Source organism: Balaenoptera physalus (genome assembly GCF_965194825.1).
Source record: "Balaenoptera physalus genome assembly, chromosome: 19".
NCBI classification, from domain to species: domain Eukaryota; kingdom Metazoa; phylum Chordata; class Mammalia; order Artiodactyla; family Balaenopteridae; genus Balaenoptera; species Balaenoptera physalus.
In genome coordinates, this window is record NC_138900.1 from 14,815,419 (window position 1) to 14,828,159 (window position 12,741).

Consider the following 12,741-nt stretch of genomic DNA (forward strand, 5'->3'; position numbering starts at 1 on the left):
TACTTACCCAAAGTAGCTGAAAACTATGTCAACACAAAAACCTGCACACGAATGATTATACCAGCTTTAATCATAATTGCTCAAACTTGGAAGAAACCAAGATGTCCTTCAGTAGGTGAATGGATAAATACATTGTGAAACATCCAGATAATGGAATATTATTCAGCACTAAGTAGAAATTATCTATCACACCATAAAAAGACATGGAGGGGGCTTCCCTGGTGGCGCAGTGGTTGAGAGTCTGCCTGCTAATGCAGGGGACACGGGTTCGAGCCCTGGTCTGGGAAGATCCCACATGCCGCGGAGCGGCTGGGCCCGTGAGCCACAGCTGCTGAGCCTGCGCGTCTGGAGCCTGTGCTCCGCAACGGGAGAGGCCGCGATAGTGAGAGGCCCGCGCACAGCGATGAAGAGTGGCCCCCACTTGCCACAACTGGAGAAAGCCCTCGCACAGGAACGAAGACCCAACACAGCCATAAATTAAAAATAAATAAATAAATAAATAAATAAAAATTAAAAAAAAAAAAAAAGACATGGAGGAACCTTACAGGCATATTGCTAATCAAAGAATCCAAGTTTTAAAAGCCATATACTGCTATGATTCCAACTATGAGATATTCTGGAAAAGGGCACAATAAAAAGATTAGTGGTTGCCAAAGGAGGAGACAGATGAATAGGGAAAGCACAAAGGATTTTGTTTCTTAATAAATTTATTTATTTATTTATTTTTGGCTGCGTTGGGTCTTCGTTGCTATGCACGGGCTTCCTCTAGTTGCGGCGAGCAGGGGCTACTCTTCGTTGTGGTGCGCGAGCTTCTCATTGTGGTGGCTTCTCTTGTTGCAGTGTTCAGGCTTTAGGCATATGGGCTTCAGTAGTTGTGGCTCACGGGCTCAGTAGTTGTATCTCGCAGACTCTAGAGCGCAGGCTCAGTAGTTGTGGCACACAGGCTTAGTTGCTCCGCAGCATGTGGGATCTTCCTGGACCAGGGATTGAACCCATGTCCCCTGCATTGGCAGGTGGATTCTTAACCACTGCACCACCAGGGAAGTCCCATCACAAAGGATTTAGAAGGCAGTGACTATCCTCTGTATATTGTATTTGTGTGTGTATGTACACACACACGTTAAACTTTGGTATTATAATGTATGTATGTATATCGTTATGCATTTATTCAAATCCATAGACTGTGCAACACCAAGAGTGATCCCTAATATAAGCTATGAACTTTAGGTGATTATGATGTGTTCATCCTTGGTAAAAAATGTACCGCTCTGGTGAATGATGTTGATAATGTGGGAAGCCATGCATGTGTGGGTGCAGTGACTATATGGGAAATCTCTGTACCTCCCTCTCAAATTTGTTCTAAAACTTAAACTGCTTTTAAAAAATAAGATTATGCAAAATAAAAAAAGATTAATAATGAATGTGGTTCCCATTTTTGGAACTTACCAAAAAAACAGTGCTGTGAACATTCTCGTGTATGTATCCTGGTTACTATCTTCAGCTTCACTAGATGTTGCTCTATTTCCCCCAAAGTAAATAAACTATTCACAGTCCCAAAATGTATCATAATTCACAAAACATCACTTTCTTCTAACAGTTAATACTGTCAAATTTTAAAATTAGCCTCTGGTGTGTGATGAGATGATTGAGGTATTAATTTGCCCAGGTTGTCCTTTTGTTTTTATTCCCTAAGTATGCCCCATGTCAGGATTTGTGAATGTGGAAGGGTAGGAGGCTGACTCTCAATTCCAACAACTTACTGTACTCATAGTACTTGAGGCCACTGGTATGGTCAGGGCTCGGATACACTTCTCAAGACCTCACAACCTAACCCTCTTACTTCCATTTGAGATATGCTGTTTCCTCAATATGACTGAACAACCTCATCTTCTTGTGAGAGAGCACAAAGTCCTCACTCTGCCTAACCATACGTCAGGTATTTCCAACTTATCGTTGTGACTCCATGCTCATTACATTTGAAAACTGAAAGGAAGAGTTCAGATTTTGTTTTCTTTTTTGTTTAACCTGATTAAAGTGTAATGGATACCTCCTGGACTGTTGCTAAGTGCAGGAGTTTCTTCATTAATGGGTAGAACTGAAGGGAAACTTCATTGATAATTTATCCTTTTACTGTCATCACACATATGGAATTCACTAAAGATGCTAATGAGGAGACTGCGTGACTTATTAAAAAGTATAGAGAATGTAGGCAATGTCTCAGCTGAGGAGAAAGAAGCTACAGAAAGTAATTATGAAAAACAATGGGGGACTTCCCTGGTGGTGCAGTGGTTAAGAATCCACCTGCCAATGCAGGGGACATGGGTTCGAGCCCTGGTCCGGGAAGATCCCACATGCCGTGGAGCAACTAAGCCCCTGCGCCACAACTACTGAGCCTGAGCTCTAGAGCCTGTGAGCCACAACTACTGAGCCCATGTGCCACAACTACTGAAGCCCGTGCGCCTAGAGCCCGTGCTCCACAAGAGAAGCAACTGCAAGGAGAAGCCCGTGCACTGCAATGAAGAGTAGCCCCCACTCGCCGCAACTAGAGAAAGCCTGTGCGCAGCCACGAAGACCCAATGCAGTCAAAAATTAATTAATTAATTAAAAAAGAAAACATAAACAAATGAGGGTAACAGTGTTGCAATAAAACATTACAAAAAAGAGTGTGAGGTTTCATCTGGTCTGTGGGATGTGGTTTGTCATCCACTGTTCTAAAATAAAAGCAAATAGTCACAATAATCTAATAAACCTAGACTGAATATAATTTTGGAAATTACTTATAAAAGACATACCTGGTAAAATTTTTTAAATTTGAATATGGATTAAATACTGGAAGAGAAAATTATTATTTTCTTATGTGTGATTGATTATATGGGAATTTGAGTAAGGAAATTGGATTTTTACGGGATGCATTGATATATTTAGTGATGAAACATCATAACGTTCATAACACTGAAATTATTCAGCCAACATATAGGAAAGAAAATGAGGCAATGCATTAAAATACATTTGCTGCAGTGTTCTTATAAAAATGTTTATATGTTTAAAATTATCCATAATTAAAAGATAGAGATGATTACAAAATGGATATCCTTTTGTTAATTTCTAATCAATTTTGATTTGTGCAAAAGGAATGTAAATTCCTGTCTATTTTCAATATTCTACATTTTCTAAACCTATATATCTGAATTTCATTCCAAGATTAAATGTTTGATGTACTTTAAGAGACCTGAATGAAGATCCTCTAATGTTTTTTTAATCACACTTTAACTTTATCCAGAATGAATTAAAATTCAATAAGGGATAAGTAGTTACATAGAGCTTTTCTTAATTCATTAAACCTCTGGGTCTTTATCTCAAAGAAGTCACTAAGAATAACATAATGATTACATTAGAAATAGTGCCTTATTTTTTTTAATATAAAGTATATACCAAATATTTTCCCAAGTTTTTTACATGTACTTCTTCATGTAATTCTAAGAACAGAAGTATACTGGAGGTACTACCATCATCATTTAAAAATGAGGCCAAAGGGAAAATTCCCTGGTTGTCCAGTGGTTAGGGCTCCACACTTTCACTGCTGAGGGCCTGGGTTCAATCCCTGGTTGGGGAACTAAGATCCCACAAGCCTTGCTGCAGACAAAAAAAAAAAAAAAAAAAAAAGCCCAAAACGGATTAGTACACCTTACTGAATGTCACACAGTTTGTAAGAAGCACAAAAGCAATTGTGATCATTAAGATAGGTACAATGGCTAAAGACTTTCCCACATCTCTTACATTAATAGATGTTTTGTGTATTACAACTTTTCCCAAATTTAATTCTTGGTGCTAGAAAAGTTTTGTACATAAGGAGTAAAGAAAAAGCGTTTCCTACAGACACTAAATTTTCCTCAGTATGAATATTCCAATAACTCATAAATAGGGGAATGTCCAAAAAGACTTTCTTATGATATATACACTATAAGTTCTCTGAATTGAGCAACATATGGGTCAAAACAAACAAACAAAAAAATCAAGCATGGACTTCCCTGGTGTTGCAGTGGTTAAGAATCCACCTGCCAATGCAGGGGAAGTGGGTTTGAGCCCTGTTCTGGGAAGATTCCACATGCCATGGAGCAACTAAGCCCGTGTGCCACAACTACTGAGGCTGCGCTCTAGAGCCCACAAGCCACAACTACTGAGCCCACGTGCCACAACTACTGAAGCCCATGCGCCTATAGCACGTGCTCCGCAACGAGAAGCCACCACAATGAGAAGCCTGCACACTGCAACAAAGAGCAGCCCCCTCTCACTGCAACTAGAGGAAGCCCGCATGCAGCAATGAAGACCCAATGCAGCCAAAACTAAATAAATAAAATAAATAAATTTAAAATAAAATAAAATAAAATAAAAATTTTAAAAATCAAGCATTATTTACATTCCAAGCTGTTCATACAAGTATAAATTGGTACCTTATAGGAATGGAACCCTATCTAAAAGCCTTCTATTGTCTTCATTCAAACTGTTTCTCAGTTATATAAATCCATCCATGTACAGTACATCATCTAGTGTGTATATATATATACCATAAAGTCTCTATCCACTATGAATTCTCTGATGTACTTCAAGGATTGAACTAAGCCTGAAGGACATTTTGCATATGTTACATTGAAAGGGTTTCACACCAGTATGAAGTCTATTATGTACAGTAAGTTGACGGCTATTACTAAAAACTTGCCCACACTCTTGACATACATAGGGGTTCTCACCAGTATGAATCTTCTCATGTGTAAGAAGATATGAAGCACAATGAAAGGCTTTCCAACATTTCTTTATATTCGTAGGGTTTATCACCAGTATGAATTCTCTCATGATTCACAAGATGTCTCACCAAAAGCCTCTCCACGTTCTTTACGCTGATAAGACTTTTTACCAGTATGAATTCTGTCATGTGTTACAAGGGTTGAGGCTAGATGAAAGCTTTTTCCACATTCCTTACATTCATAGTGTTTCTCACCAGTGTGAATACTCTGATGTTTTTTAAGGCTTGCAATGCATGTAAAAGCCTTCCCGCATTTGTTACATTCAAAGCGTTTCTTACAACTATGAGTAGTTTGATGCCTGGTGAGTCTTCCACACAGACCAAAGGTCTTCCCACATTCCTTACATTCATAAGATTTCTCACCACTATGAACTCCATAATGTATAGTAAGTTGATAGCTGTAACTAAAAGCTTTCCAACACTCCTGACACATAAAAGTTTTTTCACCAGTATGAATTCTCTCATATATAACAAGGTATGAGGCAGTGTGAAAGGCCTTCCCACATTCCTTACATTCATCAGGTTTCTCACAAGTATGAATCCTCTGAGGTACTTTAAGGTTTGAACTGGCACTAAAGGACTTCCCACACTTGTTACATTTATAGGGTTTCTCACCAGTATGAACACTAATGTCAAATAAGTCCTTCACACCTTCTAAAGACCTTCCCACATTTCTTATGGTCATAGGGTTTCTCACCAGTATGAATCCTCTGATGTATTTTAAGGGTTGAACTTGCACTAAAGAAATTCCCACACGTGTTACGTTCATAGGGTTTCTCATCAGTACAAATACTATGATGCTGAGTAAGTCCATATACACTAAAGGCCTTCCCACATTCCTTACATTCATAGGGTTGTCTCACCAGTATGAATTCTCAGGTGTGCTTTAAGGTTTGAAATGTACTTAAGATTTCCCACATTTGTCACATTCAAAAGGTTTCGCACCACTATGAATTCTATGATGTAATCTAAGAATTGGAGCATCACTAAAGGCCTTACCACATTCCTTACATACACAGGATTTCTCACCAATATGAACTCTTCCGTGTTGAGTAAGGTTTGAGGCACAACTAAAGCCCTTCCCACATTCTTCATCTTCATAGGGCTTCTCACCACTATGAATTATCTGATACAGAAAAAGAGATGAATGTTTTCCATATATAAACGTTTTTCTATGGCTGATTATTATATAACTTGAATCCAAATCTAAACTAAATGAGAAAAAAATATTACCATTCCATGGCAAGAAAAAGGAAATGTTCTATAGTACAATTAATAGAAATTTCAAAATCTTCCCCAGTAGAGGTGGGTCAGAGAACAGTTATAAAATTTGAAATACTGAAAGGAGAGCTCAAAAAACCATGATTTTATGAAGTGAAGTGCTGTTAAGTATTTAACAACCAGCTCTACACACACAGAGAGAGACACCCCTGTTTTGTAGTGTTTACCAGTGTTCACAGTGTAAATACTCCTACCATGGCCAATAGCAATGTATTGATATAATTTATTGAACATAGAGTTAGGGAGAGATGTGCATGGTTGGCCCTGGCATGACATTACTGCCCAGCTCTAACACACCACTCCCATATAAAATATAGGTATATAAAATGTATAAATAATAAAAGGTGACTATCTATGCCTGGTGATTCTGTAATTACAATGCCGCTAAAGAGTACAAATGTCTCCCCCACTGTGGTTCACTCCCTCTTATGCACAGCCATGTGTTCTTTTCAAATGAGATACTGAGTTTTTATTTACTTAACTCCCCTTGAGATTTCATATCAAATACAAATGTTGAAATCTTTTTTCAAAGTTAACGATGGTCTTCCCTGGTGGCGCAGTGGTTAAGAATCCACCTGCCAATGCAGGGGACACGGGTTCAAGCCCTGGTCTGGGAAGATCCCACATGCCGTGGAGCAACTAAGCCCGTGTGCCACAACTACTGAGCCTGCGCTCTAGAGCCCACCAGCCACAACTACTGAAGCCCACAGGCCTAGAGCCTGTGCTCTGCAACAAGAGAAGCCTGCACACTGCAACGAAGAGTAGCTCCACCTTGCCACAACTAGAGAAAGCTCACGCATAGCAACAAAGACCCAACACAGCCAAAAATTTAAAAAATAATAAAATTAAAGGAAAAAAAAGAAGCTATTAAACAAAAAAGAAACACTCTGTGGGAAGGCCTTTGTAAGGGTTAATTTCTTATTGAAGCATGGAAAACTATTTCCTGGTGAGAAATGATCCTTAGGAGCACAAGAAGGCCTTTAAACTTAGTTCAAACCTTAATGCACATAAAATAACTCATGATGATATAAAACCCTGTGAATATAGGAAATGTGAAAAGAAATACAGAATGCATGAAAAACTTACCCAACACGAAAATTCATAGTGGTGTGAAAATCTAAACATGAGGAATGTAGGAAAGCATTAGATATGCCTCTCAACCTGTTTGACGTAGGTGAATTCATATTGGTGCAAAACCCTATAAATTTAAGAAATGTAGAAAGGCTTTTATAAGTGACTGTCAAGTTCCTGAATATGAGAATATTCATACCGGTCTGAAATACTTCGAATGCAAGGAATGTGGGAAGATTTTTGCATTTAGTTCAACCCTTATTATACAAAAGAGAATTAAAATTATGTAAAATTCCAGGAATGTAAGGAATGTGGAAAGGTGCTTAGAGGGGAGCCTTACTTAACATCAAAAAGTCATACTGGTGGGCTTCCCTGGTGGCGCAGTGGTTGAGAATCTGCCTGCCAATGCAGGGGACACGGGTTCGAGCCCTGGTCTGGGAAGATCCCACATGCCGCGGAGCAACTAGGCCCGTGAGCCACAATTACTGAGCCTGCGTGTCTGGAGCCTGTGCTCCGCAACAGGAGAGGCCGCGACAGTGAGAGGCGCGCGCACCGCGATGAAGAGTGGCCCCCACTTGCCGCAACTAGAGAAAGCCCTCGCACAGAAACGAAGACCCAACACAGCCATAAATAAATAAATAAATAAAAATTAAAAAAAAAAGTCATACTGGTGGGAAACCCTATGAATGTAAGGCATGAAGGAAGGCCTTTCATCATGTTTCATATCTTGTTCAACATGAGAAATTCATATTAGTGAAAAACCCTATAGGTGAAATAAATGTGGGTTGGCCATTAGAGATGGTTCAGCCCTTAAAGCACATCGCGTTACTCATATTGGTCTGAAACGATTAGAATATAAGGAATATAGGAATTCCTTTAGGCATGGCCAATCTCTGCTCAGCATCAGATAATTCCTACTACTGAGAAATTTCTGATTATGAATTATATTGATAGGCCTTCAGCAAATATTCCAACTCTTCTCTTAGCAAATACTCCAAATTTTCTCATATCAAAGAATTGATAATATATCTACTCAACATAAAAGAGCTTCCAATTGTCACTCATGTATTAATTGAATATCAGACAATTTGAAATAGAGATAAATTCACAAAAGATAGGGATTCTTGCTTGTTTATGCCTGCAACATTCACACCATGAGATCTGTTGGATATTTTAATTTAATAAACACCTTCTGTAATATCTACTCCTGAGCAACACCGGTAACATTTATTATCTCTCATCATTTTTATAGGTCAGAATTTTGGGAATAGGTGGCTGGGCAATTCTGGCTTGGGGTTTCCCATGAGGCTGCAGTTTTCTCAAGGCTCGACTGGAGCTGGATGGTCCTCTTTATGTGCCAACTAAGTTGATACTGTTCACTTTTCTCCACATTGGCCTCTCTGTTTGCTGCTTGTGTGTCCTCAGTATGGCAGCTGGTTTTGTCCCAAAATAAATACTCCACATGAGAGAGCGAGAGAAAGAGACATGAAAGGTATGCATCTGGTCTATGTATCTATTCTATGCATGTCACTTAGGTCAAATTGGCAGCATTGTTCATATTCTTGTTCATTTTTCACCTAGCTGTTCTATTATTATGAGTGGTGTTTGACACACAAATTTATTGACTCTTGGCTGTAAATTCATTTGTTCTGACTACTCTATGAAAATACTTCTTTGCCCATTAAATCTTATGCCCATCCTCAGATACTTTTGTGGCAGAGTACCTCAGCTCCTGAATCACTCACAGCTTCTCCAGTGCCTGGCTCTAGCAGCACCCAGTAATAACAGTCTCCCCTAGTATCCTTCCTTGAGCAGTTTTGTAGTTAATATCTCAGCTGAGATAATGTCCCATGAACAGCACCCAAGCACCCTAGACAGCATATTTCCAGCAAGGGTCCCAAGCACCCTAGAGAGCAGATTTCCAGCAAATTTCATCAGCACAACATAGTAGCAATGTCTTTTCAGTGAGTTAATGGCCAGGTCCTCTCTGACAATGTCTGGATCTCTGTCCTGTAAGGTGGATCTTCCTTGGGTTCTCAATCTCAACTCTAGGTTTGTGAGATTTAATGCTCTTATATCTCATAAAGTTTGCTTTATTTACTTGCTCATTATTCTAATCCCCTGTAATAGTTAATACTTATTTATATTAAACATTCCTGGTTCAAATTACTGTGTGGTGTCTCCCTCCTGATTGGACTCAAACTGATAATGGCATATTGAAGACTCCAGCTATTGTTGATTTGTCTACTTCTTCCTTCAATTCTACTAGTCTTGCTTCATTTATTTTGTTGCTCACTGTCAATGTTTACAATTGTTATATATTCATATACATTGACACTTTCATCATTATAAAATGTTCCCTTTTGTCTCTAGTGACTTTTTTGTTGTATCAAAGACTACTCTGCCTAATATGGTATAGCCACTCCAGCTATCATGCTATTATTTGCATGGTATACTTTCCTATCATTTTACTTTGAACCTATTTGTGTATTTGAATCTAAAGTGTTTCTCTTGTAAATAGCATATAGCTGAATATTGTTTTATTTAGAGACTGACAATATCTGCTTTTGATTCGAGTTTTTAATACATTTCAAATTAATGTAACTATTGATTTGTTGAATTTACATTTCCCATTTTGCCATTTGTTTCATGTGTCTTGTGTGTTTTTGTATCTTCCCCTTTACTGCTTTTTAATTTTTTTTAAATATTTATTTATTAATTTATTTGGCTGTGCCAGGTCTTAGTTGAGACACAAGGGATCTTCGTTGCGGCATCTGGGATATTTTAGTTGCAGCCCTGACCAGGGATTGCTCCTGGACCCCCTGCATTGGGAGCGTGGAGTCTTAACTGCTGTACCACCAGGAAAGTCCCTTTACTGCTTTTTTAAATGTTACATATATTTTTTCTAGTGTAACATTTTAGTTTTATTGGTTTTCTTAATATATTGAATTATTTTCTCAGTGGTTGCTCTAGAGAAGACAATATGCATCTAAATATAAAATTATTCAGATTAATATTAATTTACATATAAAATATAGAAGTTGCTTCAATATAGCTCCATTCCGTCCCCTTCCTCTTCTGCAGTTATCATATATATCACACCTTTTTATAAGCTCAACAATGCAGTTTTATAGTTGTCTTGTGTAATTATCTTTTGAGTCAGTTAAGAGAAAGAAAAAAACACATTTTGAAAGTCACCTGACTACAATCTGTCCTCCATTGTTTCTGAAGAGAAGTCAGCTGTTAATCTAATTGTGGTTCCCTTGTATATAGTGAATTGTTCTTCTTCTTTCAAGATTTTCTACATATCTTTGGCTTTTGGTAGCTTGACTGTGTGTATTTATTTATTTATTTATTTTTTGAACCCCCCAAAGCTTTTTCATATTTTACTACAGAGGTACTTCTGATGTATTGATAGTTAATATGTAATTTGTAAACTGCTACTTCATATCCTACACGTACAAAATCATTTTACAAAAATGTTCTAAAAACTAGTAGATAAAATGTGTTCTCTGCTGGGCTGTTACAGTAAGGCGTATCTGGGCAGGTGACACCTGCCGCAGGCAACGGCCATAGCAACAGTACAACCACCGCAGCTGCTCTCTGCCTGATGTGGTCCTTCTGCCACCTCCTTGGTCCCAAGTTTGAGGCATCTTGATTCTTCACCTTTCTCCCCTCTTCTTCGGCCTTCTTCTCACCTGGGACCCGCCTCTTCACAGATGACCATGCAGGATAAATGAATAACAGAAATATATCTTCAACCCTTTCCTGCTTGGACAAGAACAATTCTGGTTCCTGGGACATTCAGCAATCTTATCTCCTGTGGCCTTTTTTATCCCAGAAAATATGTGTCACTTCAAACTTTACTAAATCTCCTTCAATCAGAGTTCTCAAATAGCCTTCATGGTATCTCTTGAGTGGTCCTTTTATACTTAGTCCTTCAAGTATCTACATTACAATATTTAACCCTCATGATCAAAACAACTAAGAAAGCTGTCCTGTTACAATTCTTTTACATTCCATATCACCAGGAGTTCTGCTAAGAAAATACGAAAGAGGGAGAATCCGCTCAATAATTGCCTGCAACAAGTTCTTAATGTGTGCTACTAGGGGAAGTCTCTAGGTCAAAATTATTGCAATCAAATATTCAGTTCCTCCAAATGTCACCAGAAGAACCAGGGTCATGGGCCAGACCAGAAATCCACTGTGATGTTGACATATAAAGGATTATAATCCACAGAGAATAATTTATAATCACAACTTCTCAACCCATCTGTTCTCCAGACACGTGACACCTGATGTAAGAGTTTCATCCGTTCTATATTCACCTCATTGCCTTGGTCTCTCTTGTGGAAGATCACAGTATATTTACCCACTTCAGGCAGTGGCCGGGTTATTTTCATTCTAAGAAGCTCTACTCTTGAAAAATTGCTCTCGGCTTAAGGCAGTAACACCCCCAAAATATCCATTGTAACGTAACCTGCACCCAGTGCTGTTCCTGCCAACCACCAGATGCCTGGGCTGATCCTCACACTTGTAAAGGTTCAAATCGTTCTCAGGCACCAGGTCCACATCATGGAATATGAAGCAGTCCCAACTTTCATCCTTGAGAGCTTCTAGATAGCCTACGTTCAGGAGTTTGGCGTGATTAAACTTTTTACTTCCGGCCTGGTGGATGACGTAGATGCCATACGCCAGCTGCTGCCTCTGCATGAAGGGGTGAAGGTGTTCTAGCAGCTACAGCAGGTGCTTCTCTCTGTGCCAGTGAAGGATGAGGATGGCGACCCGCTGCAAAGCCCTGCATTCCTCAGGATGATACTGGCCTCTGTGCACCTTGGGGTTTTCTGCCTGTACTTCTTCCAGAGTGAGTTTGAGGTGTGGAGACACAGAAGGACAGTTGTCAAGGTTTGCTTTTTTCACAGAGGCTTCCTCTATCACAGTTCCTTTCTTCCCCAAAACTACACCCTTGTTCAAACTAGCCATTAGATCCTTTGCTTTAGGAATCTCTTGAATAACACCCACAAAGTAGTTACTGGTGGCCCATCCAACCACCGTCAGGCATAAAGTAAAAAGCAACAGTAATCGGAATTTGTAGGAAAGGTGGAAAGTCACGTTGAAGCTCATGTCTTTTATTATGTGAGCAATAGGTATCACTCGGCCTCACTGCAGGCAGGAAGCTTCAAGTTCAGCTTTTCCAATCTGATTGCAAACCTGATGACAACTGACAGTGCAACGCCTGCTTCTGCTTGGTAGTTCCGCTCCAGCAGTCCCCCAGACGCAGCCTCAACGAGTACCGCCCTGACTGTATTTAGATGTGAATTTCTTTTTGTTTATCTTACTTGAAGTTTGCTGAGCTTCTTTGATTTGTAGATTTTTTTTTCATCATAGTTGGAAAATCTTGGGCCATTATTTCTTCAAAGAATTTTTCTGCCCCTTTCTCCACTCTCCTTCAAAATAGCTGTTATACTCCTGGAAATCCTTTTATGTGTATGCTTGGTATGCTTGATTGTTGTCCAAGTCTCTGACATTGCTCCTTTTTTTTTTTTCATTTTATGATTTTTTAAAAAAATATTTTATTTATTTATTTG

General features: G+C 39.0%; 1 pseudogene across 1 annotated transcript; it reads right to left on the reverse strand.

The window, feature by feature from the left end:
• Positions 1–11,334: 11,334 nt before the first annotated feature.
• Positions 11,335–12,277, reverse strand: LOC309649395 (beta-1,4-galactosyltransferase 4 pseudogene; annotated as a pseudogene). Its single transcript has one exon. The product of its transcript is annotated as a beta-1,4-galactosyltransferase 4 pseudogene (transcript).
• Between the last annotated feature and the right edge of the window lie 464 nt (positions 12,278–12,741).